This window comes from Myotis myotis, unplaced genomic scaffold (genome assembly GCF_014108235.1).
Source record: "Myotis myotis isolate mMyoMyo1 unplaced genomic scaffold, mMyoMyo1.p scaffold_m19_p_3, whole genome shotgun sequence".
NCBI classification, from domain to species: domain Eukaryota; kingdom Metazoa; phylum Chordata; class Mammalia; order Chiroptera; family Vespertilionidae; genus Myotis; species Myotis myotis.
The window spans coordinates 181,975,813-181,998,660 of record NW_023416335.1 but is presented as its reverse complement, the minus strand read 5'-3'; the positions used below and the strand labels follow the sequence as shown (position 1 = coordinate 181,998,660).

General features: G+C 38.7%; 2 non-coding genes across 2 annotated transcripts; both read left to right on the top strand.

Moving 5' to 3' along the window:
* The first annotated feature begins 1,139 nt into the window (after positions 1 to 1,139).
* Positions 1,140 to 1,245, top strand: LOC118652228. The gene has a single exon (XR_004966495.1). It is a non-coding gene; the product is annotated as a U6 spliceosomal RNA (small nuclear RNA).
* A 14,142-nt stretch (positions 1,246 to 15,387) lies between these two features.
* Positions 15,388 to 15,490, top strand: LOC118652250. The gene has a single exon (XR_004966517.1). It is a non-coding gene; the product is annotated as a U6 spliceosomal RNA (small nuclear RNA).
* Positions 15,491 to 22,848: the final 7,358 nt, after the last annotated feature.

Here is a 22,848-nt window from a genome sequence, read left to right as displayed (position 1 = left end):
TTCCTTCTCTAAGTCTAACTTGAACATCCAGCATTTCTTGTTCCATATTAAGAAGTTAGAAGCCTTGATTGCATCACCTTGAGTATCACTTTAATTGCATGGAAAATTAGTATAATTACTATACTCCTGGGCATCTTCTTTCTTGAAGATTTTGATGTATATGGAACATTTCCAGTCTGTAGATCATTGTTTTGCTTTCCATATTTGTTGACATATTATTTTTAGAATTAGATTCAGTTTCTGTGGCTTGAAATAATTCTATTAGTATCTCATCTATTCCTGGCAATTAATTCCTTTCCAATACTTTCAGGGAAGTTTTCACTTCACTTTCTAGAATTACCATTCTTCCTCATAGGAATCTTTTTTAAAGGTACTGGCCATCCTTTTGTTGCTTTGGTATAGATTTTCAGTTTACTGTTTATACCTCCCCTTTATTTTCTCCTGTTCAGGTAATGTGCTTCCTGTTGGTTGTTCAGCATTCCTAGTGTAGGTATGAATTTCCCTTTTACTTTTTAATCTTCTGGTAGAGATCTCTTGTTTTTCCTTTTTTATTATTTTCTTCTATCTCCTTGCATTGACTATTATAATAGTTCTATTTTCTCTACATGATAGTCATCAAAAAACTGTGTTCAGGATTCTCACCCCTACTTCTGCCTTTCACCTGTCTTTAGCAATTTTCAGTGTTTCTGCTGTCTTCCATCTCAATTTTCCTTTCCTTTTATGTCCATCATTGTTGTTTTTTCATTCTTCCCAAATGATATTTGAAGTCTCAGTCCACAGATCTGCTGGTTCTTGGTCAATTAAGTTTAACAGTGCAAATCTGTGTTTTATGTGGACTTTAAATCCATCAGGAAATGTCATTACGTTATATTTTGGCACTATGATTCTTTTAGTGTTCTTCAGTTTTACTCTAATGTTTGATATTAGCAATCCGTGGTCAGTACCACAATCTGCTCCTGGTCTTATTTTGGCACAGAGAATATAGTTTCTCCATCTCCTGCTTCCAATTATATAGTCTATTTGATTTCTATATTGGCCATCTGGTTATGTCCATGTATACAATCATCTGTTCAGTTGTTTGAAGTATGCGTTTGTGATGGACAAGTTGTTGGCTTACTCCTCAAAAAATATAACCCCCAGTGCTTGCTTCAGCAGCACACATACTAAAATTGGAACAATACAGAGAAGATGAGCATGGCCCCGCACAAGGATGACAAACAAATTCATGAAGCATTCCACATATTTTTTTAAAATATAATACACAAATATAATACCCAGCTCTTCCCAAATAAATTTAAGAAAATCCAGTGTCTCCCACAGTTCTAATAGCATTCTGTTGACTACCATGGGGGAGCCTATAGTTTTTCTTATCTCCTGATCCAGATCACTGAGAAAATGTGTCTATATGCACCTAAGTTCAGAGTGGTAGCTATGCCATTGTTACCCACTGGCAACTGTCTAGACCAGGGGTGGGCAAACTTTTTGACTCGCGGGCCACAATGAGTTCTTAAACTGGACCGGAGGGCCGGAACAAAAGCATGGATGGAGTGTTTGTGTGAACTAATATAAATTCAAAGTAAACATCATTATATAAAAGGGTACGGTCTTTTTTTTTTTTTTTTTTAGTTTTATTCATTTCAAACGGGCCGGATCCGGCCCGCAGGCTGTAGTTTGCCCACGGCTGGTCTAGACACTTCCTTATAGGCAGGACCACTGGTGATACCAAGTAGTTCAAGACTGAGGATTCTCATCTCTAGTCAGAGGTTCTGGTGTTATATATCTGGAAAATAGAAGGCACTGAAGCAAGTACTTTATCATTACCCGATACCACCAATGCAGCTGTGGTCAACATGGCTAAGATTCTGTCCCTGTGTCACCAATGCCACCACTTCCAGGAGGACTCAGTGTCTCTTGAGATCTTGCTTCTTTTCCTTTTTCTTTTTTTATATGTTTTTATTGAAGGGAGAAGGAGAGAGAGAAACATTGATGAAAGAGAAACACTGATTGGCTGCCTCCTGCACATGCACTACTAGAGATAGAGCCCTCAACCCGGGCATGTGCCCTGACTGGGAATCAAACCAGCAACTTCTCTGTGCATGGAATGACACTCACCCTACTGAACCACACCAGCCAGGGCACTGCTTATTTTTCATTGCAGGCCCTTTGCTTTCAGGCTAAGGATAGCCAGGCTGACTTATAATCTAAGTGGCAAATGCAAACATACTTCCTTCTAACAATAACATATTGGGCTTGACCCAACTTCTGTACTTCTATCTTCTCCTCCCTTAGGAGAAATTGTTTCTTCATAGCAAAACAGACCCTGCTGAGCGGCCCACTCTCAGACTTATGCAGATATTCTTCTAGCCTAGCTTGCTACATTCTTCTATCCTAGTTTTCTCCAATTCCTAGGGAATGGGCAACTAATATGAGAAAGAAACTGACTAGTTGATCATTTTTATAGCACAGTCTCTGTAAGAACCTGAATATGACCATTATTATTATAAGCCTACTGGCCAAACTGGGCAGAGTTGGCATACAACAATCCTCATAGACAGTCTTGAATTTTCTATTTATTTTTCTTCATATTACACTAACATCAACCTATGTTTTCAGTACATACACTTGCATTTGATAAAGATAAAAGAATGCTTCATACTTGGGAACTGTAGCTTGAAGGGTCAGTGTCAGTGCTACAGTTTGCATTTGAATCATTTGTTGAAAGCTTTCTTTGCTGGAAGCTTAAATCCTTCCTATCCAGCTTTGTTTGGGCTGTTACCTTATCAGACATGTTAGGAGGGGCGGTACTGCATCAGTAGTTTTCAGAGAGCACTATAGAAATAAATCAGAACTCCAGACTTTACTCTTAGCTCCTGTCATACATTGGGCATTTTCAGTTTAGGGGGTAGAAGGAAAACTGAGAAAAGTTGCATTTCAGTTGTTTCTCCAGCTGTCTCAGAAAACTCATACTATTTTCTAAAAAAATAGTTTAAAAGAGTCCTCGCCTGTTTGTCTCAGTGGATAGAGCATCGGTTTGCAGACTAAAAGGTCCCCAGTTTGATTCAGGTCATGCCCGGGTTGCAGGCTCAGTCCCCAGTAGGCGGTGTGCAGGAGGTAGCCAATCAATAATTCTCTCTCGTCATTGATGTTTCCATCTCTCTCCCTCTCCCTTCCTCTCTGCAATCAATAAAAAAAATATATTTTTTTTAAAAAAGAAAAGAAAATAGTTTAAAAGAGACAATTTCCTACCAATTGTTTTCATGCTACAGGAATAAGATACATTTGTAGGACATAGAGCACAGAAGTATGCTCACCTCCTCTTCTTGTTAGCATGGTGACACGTCCTTCCTGTTTATCGCTCTGGAGGATATCAACTTTTCCACACTTCAGTTCCTGGAACTCCTTGATGTCACAGCTTTCTCTGCTTTCCCTCTCCAACTTTTCTCCACCACCGGGGTCCAAACTGAGGCTGGAAAGACAAGGATCTCACTTTCAGTTCAAATATGAAGTTCTTCTGACACAAAACTCATCCAAAAGACAGAAGAGACAGAAGATCCAAAACTGAAGGATTACATAAGCAGAAAACCAAAATAGGAGTGAGGAGAGCTCTTTCGCAGACACAGCCCCAAATCTTTAAACAGACTTAGGTGCAAACGTGTGCAACTATAGAAGGTGCTATGGGAGTAATAAGGAGAGATAATTTGATCAGGTAATACCTGGATTGGATTTTAATCCTTGCACAGGGCAGGAGATTAGGGTTTGGAATTGAAATCTTTTTTTTTTTAATATATTTTATTGATTTTTTTACAGAGAGGAAGGGAGAGGGATAGAGAGTTAGAAACATCGATAAGAGAGAAACACCGATCAGCTGCCTCCTACACACCTCCTGCTGGGGATGTGCCCGCAACCAAGGTACATGCCCTTGACCCGAATCAAACCTGGGACCTTTCAGTCCGCAGGCCGACATTCTATCCACTGAGCCAAACCAGTTAGGGCTGGAATTGAAATCTTGCTTAAAGGCCTTTTGTGGAAGAGTTGTTCCCAACATGTAAAGAGGAACAAAGAAGGGGGGAAAAAATGGCTCAAGAGCCGACATGCAAGCTCATCCTGGCTTCTACTTTGGGTGAAAACAATTGTTAAAAGAGAAACCAACTCCTTTGGCCTGCAACTTTTCAGAATAGAAAGCCACATGGTATCAGAGAATCCCTAAACTGAGAACCAAACATAAATGTTGGTGTTCAGCCAGTTACACACTTAAGTACCTGGCAGAGTTGAATGCAAAATTGTCCTGCAGAGATTGTCGTGGATAATGTCAGTGTCAGTGCTTCACCCAGATTCCTGGATCTATTTTTACTGTTTCTTGGGAGGGGAGTCCCCTCTTTCGCATGCTTTCCTATCCAGCACCTACTGGGTCTCCTTTTTCAGGAAACTGTTCTCCAAACACATCCCCCTGCTCACCCACTTTTCATAGCTCCCTAGCCTCAGTTACAACTCTGTGGCATAACTTTAACTCCAGAGTCCCCTGCAGGATCAGCCTGAGATCATTTTCTGTGGGACTTTGCCTGAGATCATACGGTGTTTGGATTTCTCCTCTCCTCTGTCCTATTTCCCCCAACCCTTTGCCAGTTTCCCTGGAACACTTCCTTAATAAGCACTACTATCGAATCCTCATCTCCAGTGTCTGTTCTAAGGAACGTGACCCAACACATTCCCATGGGATCCTCCTGGAAAATAAACAAGTACCTCTAAAGACGAACTCGCTAGAAAAAAATTACAGAACATACAAGAGAGCACGGCTGGCATGGCTCAGTGGTTGAGCATCAATCTATGAACCAGGAGGTCATGGTTTGATTCCCAGTCAGGGTACATGCAAGGGTTGCAGGCTGGATCCCCAGTAGGGGGCACGCAGGAGGCAGCTGATCAATGGTTCTCTCTCATCTTTGATGTTTCTATGTCTCTCTCCCTCTCCTTGATGGTGAATGTAAGACATTGTTGGGGGAGCTAGCAATCTGAATCTGTGCCAGTAACCTGACTTCTAATGCACATTCTTGTTAGCCGATAATTAACTCCACTGATGCCTGTCCTGCCTTGCAGAATCTGTTTCCCAGAATACTCCCTTTTTGCAGAGGCCATAAACCATGAACCATACACAAACCCCAGAGGGGGTTATCAGTGCTGGCGCCAAGACAGGCCTTTGGGTGTGGTCTCATGTCCCCCATCCCAACCCAAAGGGCTTTTTGCAAAGCCTGCGAAAGGGCCAGAAGCCTGATCCATATTTGGGGGACAAAGAAACCAAAGGGTATAAAGGAAAATCTTCCTCCATATTCACTCACTCAGGATTTGGAGAACTGACCCCCCAAGTCACTGTATTAGTACATCTGAAAATAAATGGGTTTATCCTAGATCTCTGAGTACTCCCTGTGTATTTCTCGGTTGCCTGGTAAATTCTATAACATCCTTTCCTCTCTTAAATTAATAAAAATATATTTTAAAAAACATACAAGAGAATAAAAGCCATCTGAGACAGAGTCTGCAGACACAGTAACAGAAATTATTGCTACTAAGGACTCAGGGTAATATAAAAACAACTTGACAGAATATGTAAATTGCTCAGGATATACATGGAGAGAAGCAAAAATGGAAAGTATAACTGTAAGATATGAAAACAGCCCAAGTTCCCATCAGTAGATGATTGGATAAAAAAGCTATGACTTATTTACACAATGGAATACTACTTGGCAGTACAAGAAGAAGAAAAAAGAAAAAGAAAAGAAAAGAAAGACAAAAAGAGAAAATCTTACCTTTTGTGACAACATGGATGGACCTGGAGATTATTATGCTAAGTGAAATAAGCCAGTCAGAGAAAGACAAATACAAAATGCTCTCATGTATATGTGGAATCTAGTGAACAAAATAAACTGATACACAAAATAGAAACAGAGGCGTGGATGCGTAGAATAGACTGACAACTGTCAGAGGGGAGGGGGTTGTGAGGCTGAATGAGAGAAGGTAAAGGGATTAAGATATATATTAATATACCCTGGCGTGGCTCAGCAGTTGAGTGTCAACCTATGATCCAGGAGTTCATGGTTCAATTCTCCTGACTGAGTTGCCACCTCAATCTCCAGTGCGGGGTGTACAGGAGGCAGCCGATCAATGATTCTCTCTCATCATTGATGTTTTCATCTCTCTCTCCCTCTCCTCTCCTCTATGAAATCAATAAACATATATTTTTTTAAAAACACATAGACATGAATTTTCACAACAATGTCACCCCACTAAATTCAATAATTAAAAAAAGAGATGTAGATAAACAATGAGCAGTTTCTTCATAGGTCGAAGAGATGCTCCTGAGAAGAGAATAAAAAATAGCGAAGAGGCAGTATCTGAAGCAATGTCTGATTAATGTATAGAGGTCGTGAAGGAGAGAAAACAACACAATTCCCATATGAGATAAATAAAAAAGTAAGTGCATCTGAAAGAGACATTGTACAGCACAAAAGCAAAGAGAATACCTTAGAAGTGACCAGAAAGGAAAGACAGATTAGATGTAAAGAAACAATAATCAGACTACCAGAAGTATGTAATTGATAGCAGCAACTGAGGCGAGAAGACAGCAATACAATGTCTTCAAAGTGAAAAATGACTGTAAACATCAACCAAATTCAACTAAAATACAGGTAGCCCCTGTCTTTTGAAAGTTCGCTTCACGCCACTTTTTTACAAAAGACCTACATTAGTACCTGTTCCTACTAACCTAAAGAAATCCAAAGAGGATTTTCGCTTTTATGGAAGAAGGTAAAAAGCAAAAATAGTGTGACATGTCCTAAGGTAATTGCTTCTTTGCATAATGCTATTTCAGCTTCTAATCTCCCAGAGGCTCACTCTACTTTCAGGTAGCAGGGGAAAGAGAAAATAAAGACAGTTTTACACAGCAACGTGAGATTTTATAATATCTGCCTTCGGTGGCTTCTTCTTGTACTATAGACCAAGATCTACGAAGTCCTATCTCCCTGTCTGACCCCACTTCCTTCTGCTCTTCCTCTGGCTCCCTGACCTTCTTTGTGTTCCTCCAACATGCCAAGCTCCTTCCTCTTTGTAAGACCTTTGCACTTGCACTTTCCTCTGCCTGGAATACTCTGCCCTTACATTCCAAAAGCATCCACTGCATTCATGTTTGCATTTTCAAAGATGTTTATTGCAGGTCAGTTATGTCCCTGTCACTGCCTTAGGCACTGGGGATACAGCACTGAACAGAACAGACAAAAGTCTCTGCTACTGTGGAGTCTAGGTCCTGGCAGCTGACAGCATTATCAGTCAGGTCTTTCCTGATCACCGATCTAAATGTGAACATTATTCATTGCTTGTCTTCCTACTTATTCTGTCTCTTCCTACTAGTGCGTGACTTCTTTGATAGGTGGGACCTTGTCTACCTTGTTCATCACTGTACTCCAAGAGCATGCAATGACGCCCGAAACGATTGTGTGTTCAAGAAACACTTGTCAAAGGAATTAAAGTTAAAATGAATGTTGAAAATCAACTTTAAAAATGAATGTTGAAAGAATGAGTTCATGGAAGGTGTCCCAGAGGAGGAAAGGGTTACAATTCTACTTAAGGAAAACATAAATTGCATTCAGAAAAGGTGTGTGTGTGTGTGTGTGTGTGTGTGTGTGTGTGTGTGTGTGTGTCTACAAGCAGAAAAAAAGGCCCCATATAAAGTCTAGAGAATGGATATCATGACAGAAGAATAAGGGATTAGTCAGGCAGGACCTAGATCTAAGGCTGTGTGTCATCCAAAGGAGTTAACATTTTGTCTTATAAAATGAAAGTAGTGTGTATGCTGACCATTTGTTTTAACATAAGATGGTAACTTTAAATCTATGTTTTGTGATTTAATTTAAAAAGTAAAGAATGTTTCTACTTTGTTGGAATAAAAAGACCTGTTTAGTTATAATTATTTATTTTTATAAACTCAATTTTAATTAACATAATATTTTATGATTTCATAGTCTATCTGATTGGTAAAAAAAAGACATTTTATTAATAATCAACTTCATATGATGCTTTCTATAAACAGAAATATTAAAATAGGTGTATATCAAGCATTGGAGCCCAGTTATGTACAAACTTAAAATGTATTTTTCCCTAACCGGTATCAAGTTGATGAGCCCACTTGAGTCTGGGTGGTGAATTTTTCAACATCATCATTATATTTGTCATGTAATAAAACATAACATGTTTCATATGTTCAAGGCACTATTCTAACCCATTTAATTTTCTCCAAAAACACCTTGGTGCAGGGACAATTACTCTAGGTCATTTAGCTAGTGAATGGAGTAACCAGGATTCAAATGCAGTAGTTTGGTTTGTAGCCTGTGAACCACAACTCCATGCTGATTTAATCCTTCCTGTGGAATTTCATTTCTCCCACTGAGTTTTCTCCCCTAATCTTTTATGCAAACATGTACTGTCCAGCTTTAAGTCATCATCTCCATGTCCCTGATTTTCCTCTGTCCTCCTCCAATTCTGTTTCTCCTCACAGGCTTCAGAATTGGAGCTTCTGGCCAAAGACAAAGTCCTAGTCAGGTGCTTTCAGAGGATGGGAGGGGGTCCCTGTCCTCAATCAGACCCATTCTGATGTCAGTTTTGTCTCTACTGATGTAAGGGGTCTCCCTGTAGGTGGCATATGAGGTTTTCTTAGCCAGTGTGCATCTCCCACGGACTCTCACCGGTGGTGCACACATCTTTCTGGCTGTACTTCTGCTGAACAACAATCTAAGTCTCTCTTGTCCTTCTGCTCAATGTTTTCTCTCTTAAGCGGAATCGTGAGCACCAGCTTCCATGCCCTCTAGGAACAGGGATATGGTGGCCCACTCACCCCCTTGTCATAGGCACACTGTGCTACTCCCATGTCCTGCTGGCCTCCTGCTTTAATGAATCTCCTACTTTCAGAAATGTCCAGATGGAAAATCAATGACATTCCTACCACTTTGTAAAGTCAATGGTAAGGTGTGCCATAATTTAGAAATAGAAACTTTCTTTGTGCCTAAAATGTGAACCCATAATGTCTTTTGTTCTCAGCTGTGAGTTTAGCAAGTCCTCCACACCAGTCAGTAATGCCTGGGAGTTACTGGAAAGGATCTGAGTTGGTACATCATTTCCTCATGTCCACATCAACACATTCATGTTATGAAACCATGATAGGAAGTGACATCAATATCACTTGCATCAGCATAAAGAATTACAGGAACTTTATAGGGTATTAGTGACTACTGGTAATAAACACATCCTATTTATACACTCAGCTCTAATAATTTCACATTAAAACCATCACTTTTCAAAGTTAAGAGCACTAAGAACCAAGCTCTCTCTTTGGGTAATAAGTTTACTATTTAAAAATATGTTTTTATTGATTTTTAGAGAGAGAAAGAGGTAGAGGAAGAAGGGAGAGAGATAGAAACAAAAGGCTGCCTTCTGCATGCAACCTGGGCATGTGCCCCGACTGGGAATTAAACCAGCAACCTCTTGGTGTATGGGTCAACACTTAACCACTGAGCCACACTGACCAGACTGTAGCTTACTAATTTTTCTAGAAAATTTCAAATGCCAAAAACTACAAAATTTTATTAGCTAATATACACTTCTAGTATTTGTATTAAATTTTAAAACAAAGTTAATTTTGTTTGTGTCACTTCTGACCATCTCTATTATATAAATACTAGAGGCCTGGTGCACGAAATTTGTGCACTGGGAGGGGGGGGGGCTGTCCCTCAGCCCAGCCTGCACCCTCTCCAATCTGGGATCCCTCAGGGGATGTCCAACTGCTGGTCGGACATCCCTCTCACAATCCAGGACTGCTGGCTTCTAACCGCCTGCCTGCCTGCTTGATTGCCCCTAACCACTTCTGCCTGTAAGCCTTATCACCCCCTAACCACTCCCCTGCCAGCGTGATTGACACCTAACTGCTCCCCTGCCAGCCCGATTGCCCCCAACTGCCCTCCCCTGCAGGCCTGGTCACCCCCAACTGCCCTCTCCTGCTGGCCATATTGTGACAACATGGAGGTGGCCATCTTGTGATGCAAGGGTGTGAGGGTCAATTTGCATATTACATCGTTATTATATAGGATATTATAGTGTGCTGATAAAAGAATGAAGCATTAGTATACTACTTGGCTCTCATGTTGAGCCTATTTTCTAATTTGAAAAATATGACTGACCCTACCTACCTCATTAGGGTCCTTGTTTTCAGGGTTCTACTTATTAAGAGCAGGTCATAATTATATTGTTCTTAGCCAAAGCTCTTCTACCTACTTATTCATGCCTTACCCCTGCTTATTAGCAAAACTTGGCAGCAAAGCCCTTAAAATCCTTGAGAGTAATATTTCTCAGCTTCCTGGATACTGTTTAGTGTGTAGACTTAAAAAATCACAGTCTTTTAAAAATATTCTTATTGATTTCAGAGAGGAGGGGTAGGGGAGAGAGGAATAAACATCAATGATGAGAGAGAATCACTGATCAGCTGCCTCCTGCATGGCCCTCATGGCGATCAAGCCCACAGCCCAGACATGTGCCCTGACTGAGAATTGAACTGTGACCTGGTTCCTATGTCAACACTCAACCACTGAGCCATGCAGGCCAAGCGAAAAGTCACAGTCTTGAAAACAATCCCCTTAAAAAGAGTTTAGCTATCCAAAGCAGCATCCCCAACTCCCACCATCCAACTCACTTAGAAAGTGCTTTCCTGCCTGGTTATAGAAGTTGCCACTATCACAGACTGTTAGACTTCCTACCACTCAGCCATTCATTTCTGAAATTTTGCAATTTTTAATATTCCTAGAATGAATGTGAAGCTCAAATTTTCACAGCTTTTGTTCTGCACTGTTGCTCCCCCTAGTGTTGACTGAGTGCATAGGTTTATGATTGAGGTCTGGTTCCTACTTCCAAGAGCAAAGTGCTTCATTGAAATGATGTTAGGAGTTTTAAAAATCTGACAGTCGGTGCACATTTTCTTTCTTTATTCCCCCTTTTCTGTTTTTTTCTTGGCTTTTCCACCCATTTACTCTTCCATATGCATTTTAAAGTCATTTCATTTTTGAGTTAAAAAATTAAGATTCAAAATTGCACTTTAATTTTTGAAACAGAATGATAAATCTTGGCTCGGGCACATTCATTGTTTGCTCGTGAATCTACTTCAAGTTATTTAGTTAGAGGGTAATTTTTAATAATGAAATAAGCACTTGTAAATCTATCACCCAAAACAAAAACTAGAACCTTGATAATAACCTGTCCCATCCTCAGGATTCCCCTACCCAAGGCCACACCATCATTGCAATTCTAACTATAATCAAAGATATTTTTCAACTTCGTTTTAATTTAATTTATTCAAATTTTATTTTATATGCCCAAGAAAAGATCCTCAATAATTCTAAATATTATGCAGTTTTAAACATATTATGGCAGAGATTGCTAGCTGCCAATACTAATATCCATTCTCCCTTTTACCTATTTAATGGAACAATATTGGTTTGATTCAAGGTGACAAAATTTTCAGTTAAAAAACTACATTTCCCAGTCCCCCTTGCAGCTAGGTATGGCCTATGGATAATTTCTGGCCAATGGGACATAAGTGAAAGTTGTTAGATGACACTCCTAGAAAGGTTTATTAAAGTGGGAGTATACATCTAGGGTACATGCATCATTCAACATTCACCTTCTTGCCTTCAGACTGTGGATATGAAAGCTGGAGCTCAAGCAGCCATTATAAACACAGGAGGAAACTGGAGGATAGAAAACCATTCTCTAAGGATAACAAAGCAGAAAGAGATAAGAAGCCTGATAATTGCACAACCATACCACCACCAGACTACCTATCTCTAGACTTCTTTTTAGTGAAAGATAAAGATATCTATCTTGTCTATGCAGCTTTTATTTTCAGTCTCTGTCACTAGCAGCAATATCCATTTCATAACTGATACAGTACTGTAAAGGGAAGATTCACTTCATAGTTTGGGGTTTTTTATGTAGGAAAGTTATTTATTATTTTATAAACTAGACATCTTACCAAACTGTTATTAACAACAAAATGCAATATATCAGCGATAGACTGACATGAATAGAACATCTTAAAGTTATATTTTGTAACTTCTGATTTTTTAATTTGGGAAATTAATGGTTTTGTTTTTATTTGTATTGTAACTAGAGAACCTACTGAGCTCTTTTGTTGTTTTAGTAGTTTTGAAACCTTTGACTTTTAAAGTTAGTCATCTTATTATCTGGAAATAAAAATAATGTTTTTTCTCTCCTAATTATTGTGCTTGCATTTATTCTCAGAGTTTTAAAAATTCTCTTTATTGGCTCAATGTTCTAAAAGTCAATTCTGCTTTTTGTTAGTTTTTGGTACTATTTTTATTGGGGGGGGCACTATTTTTTATTCTGCTTTGGCTACTTGATCTATATGATGAACTCTCGATTTTTGTGGCTGACAGGAAAAAATAAAATTTCCAATTTAAAGTAATGCCATCATTTCTGATTTTAAAGTGATCAATTCAGTATTTAAATTCAGTTGCTCAAGATTTTCTCTCTTACTACTCCAATCCTTCTCCGTCTTCTTCATCTTCTCATTCTTCTTCTTCTTAATCCCTGTCCTTAGAGTACTCTTAAATTTCCAAAGAACATATTACCTACATATTAATTACAGAAATATTACTTACAGAATATTGCTATAGTCTCTAGCCTCTGCTATACTGTCACTTATCACATCTAGGCTTTTTATTGCCATCATGAAGCCAATGATTACTGCTGAAATCCACATACGCTAAATCCTCTTCATTCCAACCTCAAGTCTTTTTAGGTCCTCCAAGTCACCTGTCATTTGGAAGCTTAAGAAAAATGTGTTTGTCTTACCACATAGCTTATGACAATAAAGACCCACTAATGACAATAAGGACTAAGTATGAAAGGCTCTTTACATCTTGGGAAAGTCCCCAGAAGGGGCAAAAAGACAGAAGAGTTAGTTGAGGCTCATGTGAGAATAACCGAAATTCTGCTAATGGTGGATTCTGCTCTGCAGCTTTTAGCAAAGAAGAACGTACTGTGAGTAGTGACTCCTTCTCACTTTCCTCCCACAGAATAAGGTTTATATTAATTGATCAAGTTTCCCTCCTAATCCCAAGTTTTTAAAGTTGTTTTCCTCAATTCACGTGTTTCCATTATATTCTCCATATGGAAAACTCATCATAGTTTTGCTACCGTGAGAATGTCATGTTGCTTAAAACAGATGTTAATGACAATTTGATTAAAAGGAAACCTCAGAAAAGTCAAAATGACTGTGGGAAAGAGTGTTAATACTTTTGGGGTTAGAAAAATATAACTATGTTGTATTGACACACTTGGAGGACTTATGTAAAAAGTATTCCTTTGGCTATTTGCTCATGTGAAAAAGACTTGTAAACCAATCCCAAAGGTTTCTATACTCAAGAGACATTTTCTTAAATGATTGGTTTTGAAAACTTTCTGGGGAGAGATAACATAAATATCCTTCCCTGTTATCCTAGACTATTTTCTCTTGTCCCCTTATAGTCTACATTTGAAGTACCAGATAGTTTATACATTGGTTATAGTCTATGGTTGTAGAGAAAGGAAGGAGGAGAACCCAAATGGGACTGAATAAAATACTTGCTAAGGACCTAGATTCTGCTTTTTAAAGATCCCCTTCATTTAGTTCAGAGAATCTTCTGTGCTGTGACTAATTTCCTCCATCTCAGCTCAGTGCCACTGAGCCTCTACTAAGGTCTTCTGATGCAGGAATTTCTACTATTGAGAGATTTTGCTGGACCTATTCATGGATTCTTTCCTCGCACTGTTTTCTCAACCCCATAGACAGCTTCTCTCAAGTTGAAAGATACAGTGTAAGTAATATTTCTCAGGATCTTGTCAGTTTCCTTTGTGTTTTTCAATGAGGTGCTGGGAAAGAAGCCTCGTGACCTCAGGTTCTTTGACTTCCATTATCAAAAAATAAAATTTTTGCCCAGCTGGTGTGTCTCAGTGGTTGAACATTGACCTATGAACCAGGAGGTCATGGTTCCATTCCCAGTCAGGGTACATGCCCAGGTTGCCAGCTCAATCCCCAGTGGTGGGTGTGCAGGAGGCAGCTATCAATGATTCTCTCTCATTGATATTTCTATATCTCTCTCCCTCTCCCTTCCTCGCTGAAATCAAAATAAAAATATATTTTAAAAAAGTAAAATAAATTTTTTGAAATGTATACCCTAATCTTGTTCTGTGATTGGTTTCTTCTGGTGAATCTTTGGCCTGGCTTTATCGTTACTGTTTTTGCCTACTTTCCCTTGGGTATGGAGGCATAAGGTTCTAGGCCACTACATCACTATGCTATCATGAGTTGCAAATATTCCCACTTTATTCTTTCCATGCAGTAAACCTCAATGAAGAATTCAGGCTTCAGGGGAGAGTTTAAGTAGAGGATACAAATGAGAACCCATGAGCCAGTAATAATTTGCCTGGACCATAAGATGATAAATTGAAGTATCTAATTGTCTTATTCATCATTGCTTTTTACATAGAATAGGAAGAGTAAAAAAGCAAGTTCATGTGTTAGAATGTTTAAAACTCTCCCCATCAGCAACATATTTTGGTACACTTGGATTAAATCTACATTATATAAACAAAGGAAAATAAAGTTATGGTCAATTATCAGTTGAGTTTAGGCAATGAATAAGCTAGCGGCTAATTATCTGTCTTAGCTATTTCCTTTGAAAAAATCCATTGGATAATTGCCCAGCACACTTGTAACTTAGCTTGCCATGAATTTCCAAAGAATTAGAATCTAATTTATAATTTAAAAGTCTAATGTATGAGCACACACATGCAAATGCACACACAGGGAAAGAAAGAGACTGAAGCTGGGAAGACAAGTGAACCTTTATACAATACCTTTAATTATACAAAGATAAATTTTATCCTAATTCCTTGCTTAATGACACATAAAACATAATTTATAAATAACTCAACCTGTAAAACTATTGAATTAAGAAATTATTAGCATGCTAGAAGCCTTCTTCTCTTAATTTAAATATCACAGCTAATTCTACTGTAAAGGTAAAATACCTAATTATATTAAAAGTCAAGGTTACCATTATCATTTATATGACAGCACACATACACTTTCCTTGTACCTTGGAATCACACAGATGTTCATAGCTCTAGGACCTCAAAGGGAGTTGCTTTATATCTCCACATGTTACAGAAGCTGTAAAATGAGATAATGTACTAGTAGCCAGGTACAAATAAATAGACCTCCAGCACCAGCGTCCAGAGACTCAGCTTGTTTCCCACTATTCTCTTTCTAATCTTAGGGATTTAAGACAAAAGATAGTGCTCACTTCGGCAGCACATATACTAAAATTGGAACGATACAGAGATTAGCATGGCCCTGCGCAAGGATGACATGCAAATTCGTGAAGCGTTCCATATTAAAAAAAAAAAAAAAAAAGACAAAAGATAGTGATGATTCAGGACAAGCACAAAGCTGATTGGTTTATGCTCTCTGTCTTTCAAAGGATTGTTTATTCAGTGGTTCTCAACCTTCCTAATGCCGTGACCATTTAATACAGTTCCTCATGTTGTGGTGACCCCCAATTTCATTGTTACAAATTGAACATAATTAAAGCATAGTGATTAATCACAAAAACAATATGTAATTATATATGTGTTTTCCGATGGTCTTAGGCAACCCCTGTGAAAGGGTCGTTCGACCCCCAAAGGGGTCGCGACCCACAGGTTGAGAACCATTGGTTTATATATAAACACTAGAGGCCCGGTGCAAAATTTGTGCACGGGGGTGTGTGTCCCTCAGCCCAGCCTGCACCTTCTCTAATCTGGGCCCCCTCGAGGGATGTTGACTGCCCGTTTAGGCCCAATCCTGGTAGGCAGTTGGACATCCCTCTCACAATCCAGGACTGCAGGCTCCCAACCACTCGCCTGCCTGTCTACCTGATTGCCCCTAACTGCTTCTGCCTGCCAGCCTGATCAATGCCTAACTGCTCCCCTGCTGGTTCAATTGCCCCTAACTGCCCTCCCCTGACAGTCTGGTCGCCCACAACTGCCCTCCCCTGCCAGCCTGATTGCCCCCAACTGCCCTCCCCTGCAGGCCTGGTCCCCCCCAACAGCCCTCCCCTGCAGGCCTGGTTGCCCACAACTGCCCTCCCTTGCTGGCCATCTTGTGGTAGCCATCTTGTGTCCACTTGAGGCGGCCATATTTGACCACATGGGGCAGCTATCTTGTGTGTTGGAGTGATGGTCAATTTGCATATTACTCTTTTATTAGATAGGATGTGTGTCTTTTATAAGTGTGCTCTGTAGGGTTTTATTAAATTAATTCTTACCCACACTGGGAAAAGAATAAAGAAAAGAGGCTTTCTTTAAGGCATGGCAAAAGGAAAAGCAAATTTTACAGGCTTTCAGGCTAATTGGATCATTAATCAAACTTTATGTTGAAGCCTGGTTTTCCATTTCCCATTCAAACAAGACTGTGAAAGTATCCCCTTTCCTTGTCTGTTCTATAGAGCATATATATCCTAGATATATGGTACTTTTAAGAGTCTTGAAAGAGCCCTAACCGGTTTGGCTCAGTGGATAAAACGTCGGTCTGCAGACTGAACGATACCAGGTTCGATTCCGGTCAAGGGCATGTACCTGGGTTGCGGCCACATCCCCAGTGGGAGATGTGCAGGAGGCAGCTGATTGATGTTTCTCTCTCATCGATGTTTCTAACTCTCTATCCCTCTCCCTTCCTCTCTGTAAAAAATCAATAAAATATTTAAAAAAAAAAAAAAGAGTCTTGAAAGAAATTATGTCAACAAAAAAGCATAATTAATTTCCTGGAAAAGGAAGAATTAAACACACACACACACAGAGATTTCTCTTAAAATCATGTTTGTTTAAGAGAAGCGTTTGACCTTAATTAGTATATTGATAAAGTTCTCCTTTCAAGTGGAATTAAGGCTTTGGGAAATTCAAGGCTACTCTAGAAAATACAAAGATATTCTCAAGTAGCAATTACAGATAAAAGCAAAAAATGCTTTTTAATAACAGATTACATATGTGATCAAATTTTAAACATTTGAGCACTTTTTTTATATCATCATATTTGGTTACTATTTACAACATCTTGACTCTGAGTCCCAGAGCCACCATTTAGTTAATGAGTGACCATGGCAAGTTAGTTAATTTCTAAATTTTTTCCCCCTGAATGGCAGAAACAATATTGGCTTCTTTAAAGAGTTGCTATAAAGAGTAGATAAGATGATATATGGACAAGCACTTGACATAGACCTGTCATGAAGTAACAGTCAATAAGTTTCTCAATAGGCTTTGCTATAGGGTGAAGTCTGTAGCTCAAAAGATAGCTATTAAAATTTTATGTAAAGTGAGTCCTGATAGCATAAAAGGATCAGATTTTTCTCATTCTTAGAAATACACTGGTTGTGGGACCCTACAGGACTCTGATTATATAATGATTAAAATATGTATCAAAAAGTCAGAATACCTCCTTGAGCCTTTCTATTTTCATCCATACTCCAAATATGTTTCTGTTTAGAAGGGAGCATACCTTCAATTTCATAGGAGTATAATAAAGTTACATAACAACAACGGTTATCTCTTAGAGCAGTGATGGCGAACCTTTTGAGTTCGGCGTGTCAGCATTTTGAAAAACCCTAACTTAACTCTGGTGCCATGTCACATATAGAAATTTTTTTATATTTGCAACAATAGTAAAACAAAGATTTATATATTTTTTTAAATATATTTTACTGATTTTTTTACAGGGAGGAAGAGATAGGGATAGAGAGCCAGAAACATTGATGAGAGAGAAACATTGATCAGCTGCTTCCTGCACACCCCCTACTGGGGATGTGCCCACAACCAAGGTAGATGCCCTTGACTGGAATCGAACCTGGGACCCTTTAGTCCACAGGCCGACGCTCTATCCACTGAGCCAAACCAGTTAGGGCAAGATTTATATTTTTTATATTTATTTTCTATATTTAAATGCCATTTAACAAAGAAAAATCAACCAAAAAAAATGAGTTTGTGTGTCACCTCTGACACGTGTGTCATAGGTTCGCCATCTCTGTCCTAGAGCTAGGTAAACTGCTTCTATATTTTAATTTGCTTTGGATAGTTCATTGATCCAGCTAGTTCATCAGCTGAAATTGCTAATTCATTTCATCCCTGTGATTCACAGTGGCCCAAAAGGGTAGTATCACTGTGTTAAAGGGATTGAAAAGTAATTCATCACATCTACCTACTCTAAGTTTGATTCTTGCTTTTGGTTTGTGAGGTACAGTCTTTAAATTCTAGCCCATTATTTCTGCTTAGATCGTAGAGCACATGTCAAGGACTGAATATAACTCACCTTTGGATCTTCTACAGTAGCTTAGTTCTTAGAATGTGAATCTTAATATATGGTTGTTGGTCTGACTGCAATATAGCATATCTCAGTCCTCCTCACCTTTTCTGTTGTCTCCAGGACTTTGTGTTGTCATGTACGGCATAAAGATAATGCTAAACTAAACACCATTCAGGGCAATCTTTAATCAACTTATAGAGATGTGGGATTTATTCTCCTTTTCCTTCCCTTCTTTCAAATAATGGCATGTAAGGATTTCTGTGGTTAAATTATAGCCTTAAGTCAGCCCTTCAGCCACCAGAGAATTGAACTAAATATCTTATAAGCAAGGAAGCTATTCACGTGGGAAGTGTCTTTCCCCGGGGATCTTTTGTACCACTGTTCAAATTTAAACAATATATCTAGGGGAGGGAAAGAATGTGGGAAAAATATAATAAGTTTTCTTGTGTGTTTGTATAATTTCTACTTTTTGGCCACAAGAAGTAATATGTAATCAATGGCTTCACCTTTTCTGGCACTTGGTCCCAAGCCAAGTTGAAAAATAGCTCCTCTCCCACTGAGGGTCACCCCAAGGCTCCAGTGTCTCCTTTGTGTTGTGAGAACCACATCCCAGGATGTTTCCCTTGTTCTGCTCTGAGGAAAGTGGACGTGCAGACCTGAGCACTGTGGCCTGCTCATTAACACTCCCCAGCTGTCTCCAGACATGGGATCTCAAAATAAAAGTGACGTGAAACATCCCCAGACCTAAAAAGTCACTCTGCTAACAGGGGGGCATGAGAGAGGAAAGAACTTTCTGTGACTCCAAGCTATAGCTTAAGCGTCAGGGGAGGAGCACTTCCTGATGTTTATTTCTACAAAACGGGTGAGGGGAGCACTTGGGCTCCATCTGATCATCCGCGGTCTCCAGAGGTCCAGGTGTGGGAGCAGCTGTGGGAGCATGTGACCTTTGCCCCGGTTTTGCCCTGTGCGTCATTATCAGCCAGGGTCTGGGACCGGAAGAACACTCTACTTCAGATAGAAGCATTTTGTTCTAGTATTATTTTCCCATCCTAATTTAGGTCAAGAGATAGGTTAAATTTTTATGGGAATCAAAATAAAATTAAGAGTGATTGTTCCAGTGGTCAAAGTAGCCAAATTGGCTGATCCTTATCAGGATAATTTTAGTGTATAGATTAAACGGATTTGTCATTTATAAAAGAACTAAAGAGTTCCATGTGTGACATGACTTGAAATATTCAACCTCAACTCATCCAGGTTTAGGGTATGTATAAAGGGACCTAACACTAGTGTTCCTTTTTAATTTATTTTTACCTAAATTGAAATAAAATAAAATTAAGTTCATTGTGGATCAGACTGAAATTAGAGGTGAGTCCAGAAACTGAGTCACCTCTGGCCTATACATGTTCAAGAATCACTGCACTATCTGATTTTTAATATATCTGGTTTTGGTACAATACATATACATACATACATACATACATACGTATCTATGTACATTTCCCCTTAAATTTTTAAATTATTTTTTAAAAGTATATTTTAATTGATTTCAGAGAGAAAGGGAGAGAGTAGAAACATCAACAATGATAGAGAATCATTGATCGACTGCCTCCTGCACACCCCACACTGGAGATCGAGCCACGACCTGGACATGTGCGCTGACTGGGAATTGAACCTTGACCTCCTTGTTCATAGGTCTGGTTTATAGGTCGACACTCAATCACTGACCCACGCCAGCCAGGTCTCCCCTTAAACTTTTTAAAAGGGGAGGTAGGGTAGTGAGTGTCATGAAAAGATCATGAATTAGGAGTCAAAACTAAGTTTGAATCCAGCTGTACTACCAGCTAATTGTGCTATTGGTCAAGAAATTTTATCTTGCCCAGTTAGCATGGCTCAGTGGTTGAGTGTTGACCTAGGAATCAGGTCATGGCTTGATTCCTGGTCCAGGAACATGTCCAGGTTTCAGGCTTGATCCCCAGTGGGGGGCATGCAGGAGGCAGCCCATCAATGATTCTCTCTCATCATGGATATTTCTATCTCTCTCTCCCTTCCTCTCTGAAATCCATAAAAAAAAAAAAAAAAGATATTTTGGGGGGGAAAATCTTAAAAGAAAAAAAAGGAATTTTACCTTCCCTAGCCAACACCTCCAAGTCAGCAATATTGGGGCAATACCTACCTCACTGAGTTGCAGAGAGTAAGTGCTAATGTATATGTGAATGGTGTAGTGTGACTATATATATGATAGCAGCCCAATTAAAGTCATTTTCCTTCCTTACTAGGCAATTCAAGATAGTAAACATTTCCCAAACATTAGGCACCTATTTATTAGACCTTAAATTGTGTGAGGTGTATTTTGAACTAGGCCAGCTGTTGCATATTTTGGAATATCATTCTAGTGAGTCCACCATTGACTCATCTGATTTAAAAAGATAAAAACCTATTATAACAGCAAGCCATGCTTCAAAATGAGTGGCAGTTTCTAAGTGAAAATTAAGTGATATTTAGAGAGCTTAAATACTGAAAAGATTATGGTGTACTATCCCCCTTACAGTTCATTCATTTATTCAGGCATCATTTAACAAATATTTATTGATTACCTACAATACGCCAGGCACTGTTCTAAGAATTATAGAGAAGTTATCCAAAAAGACAATAATCTCTATTGATCTAAAGTTTACATTTTAGTACAGGAAATAAATAACAATAAATGTTGCATCAAAGGTGATGTGTGCTTTGGAAAAAAATAGAGTTGAGTAAGATAGACGGGCTGCTGGGGCCAAGGATAAAGTTTGAAATTATAAATAGGACCCTCAATATACTCTTCAGTGTGAGAAGTGAAGAAAGCAAGGAGATAAGAGAGAAAGCCATGCAAATATTAAAGAGAGAAACTTTCAGGCAAAGGGAAGGGCCAGTGCAAATCCCTCGAGATAGGCAAGCATTTGCTATGTTTGAGGTAAAGAGGCCAGTATGGTTAGAATGGAGTGAGAGAGAGGTAGAGTACTGATAAATGACCAAAAAGATCAAATGAGGGCAGATCTTATTGACCTTGTAGTTTATTGTAAGGACTTTGCTTTATTCGCAGTGATATGTGGAGTCACTGCAGCATTCGGGGCAGAAGAGTAACAAACTGACTCACATGTTAAGAGGACCACTGTGGCTGCTCTGCTGGAAATAGATTGTGAGGCAGTCAGAGTGGAGGTTAGAAAGCTATTGTAATAATTCAAGTGAGAGACAATGATTACACCAGGGTGGTAAGAGTGGAAGTGGTAAGCAATGGTCAGATTCTTGGTATATGTTGAAGTTAGAGAAGCCAACACTTAATGACAGGTTGGAAATAGGAGGAGTCAAAAATTCCATCAACTGAGATAAATAAGACTATGGCAGAGGGGGTTTGGAGGAGGGAAGAACATTAGGGCATATTTGAGATTTTTATTATATATTAAAGGAAAATTGCCAGATAAACAGTTGAATATATGTCAGAAAAAGAGGAGGTTTAAACTAAAGATATATATATATATATATATATATATATATATATATATACACATATATATATATTTAAATATTGTCACCATAGAGATAATGACTGAATTCAGATGGTACACTGAACCCACAATAATACATGTCATGATTTTGTGGAATTTAAATATAACACTATTAGCAATCACTACTCTTCTTGTACAACAGGTTAGCCTTGAAACAATCCAGCAATTCCTTTTACACACTTGACTCTTTTGGACACCACTTAAAATGTGTATTTTTACTTATATTTAAAACTATAAGCCTGAATGATATCAGTAAGAAAGATAAGAAAAAGAGGTTAACCAATGTTGGGACTCCAACATTAAAAGATCAGAAAATTAGGGAGAAGTGAGAAAAGAAATAGTCTGTGAGGGAGAAGGAAAACCAAGAGGTTGTGGTGTCCTGAAAGCCAAGAAAAAAAGAGTTTTCAGAAGACAAGAGTGATCAGCTGTGTGCAATGCTGCTGACATGTCAAACAAAAGGAGAGCTAAGAATAAATTGAATTTAGCAATATGGAGACCATTGGTACCTTTGCAAACACACCATAAAAAATTTCGAAGTAAAAGAATATATATTGTACTATAAGTCAAGGAAGACCAACAAAATTCTGATTTTGACATTAAGATTACTTTAATTTTTAAGTTATTAAAAGTCTTTGAAAAACAGGAAGTGGAAGGGAGTAGGTAGTCCATTTGTTAGTGGCTAAGGAATATGCTCAGTCTGTGTTTTAGATAACCCAACACTGGAATGATGAACCTATTAAATTACTCATCATCCTTAATTACAATGTTTCTCAACCTTCTGGCCCTTTAGATACAGTTCCTCATGTTGTGACCCAACCATAAAATTATTTTCGTTGCTACTTCATAACTGTAATGTTGCTACTGTTATGAATCGTAATGTAA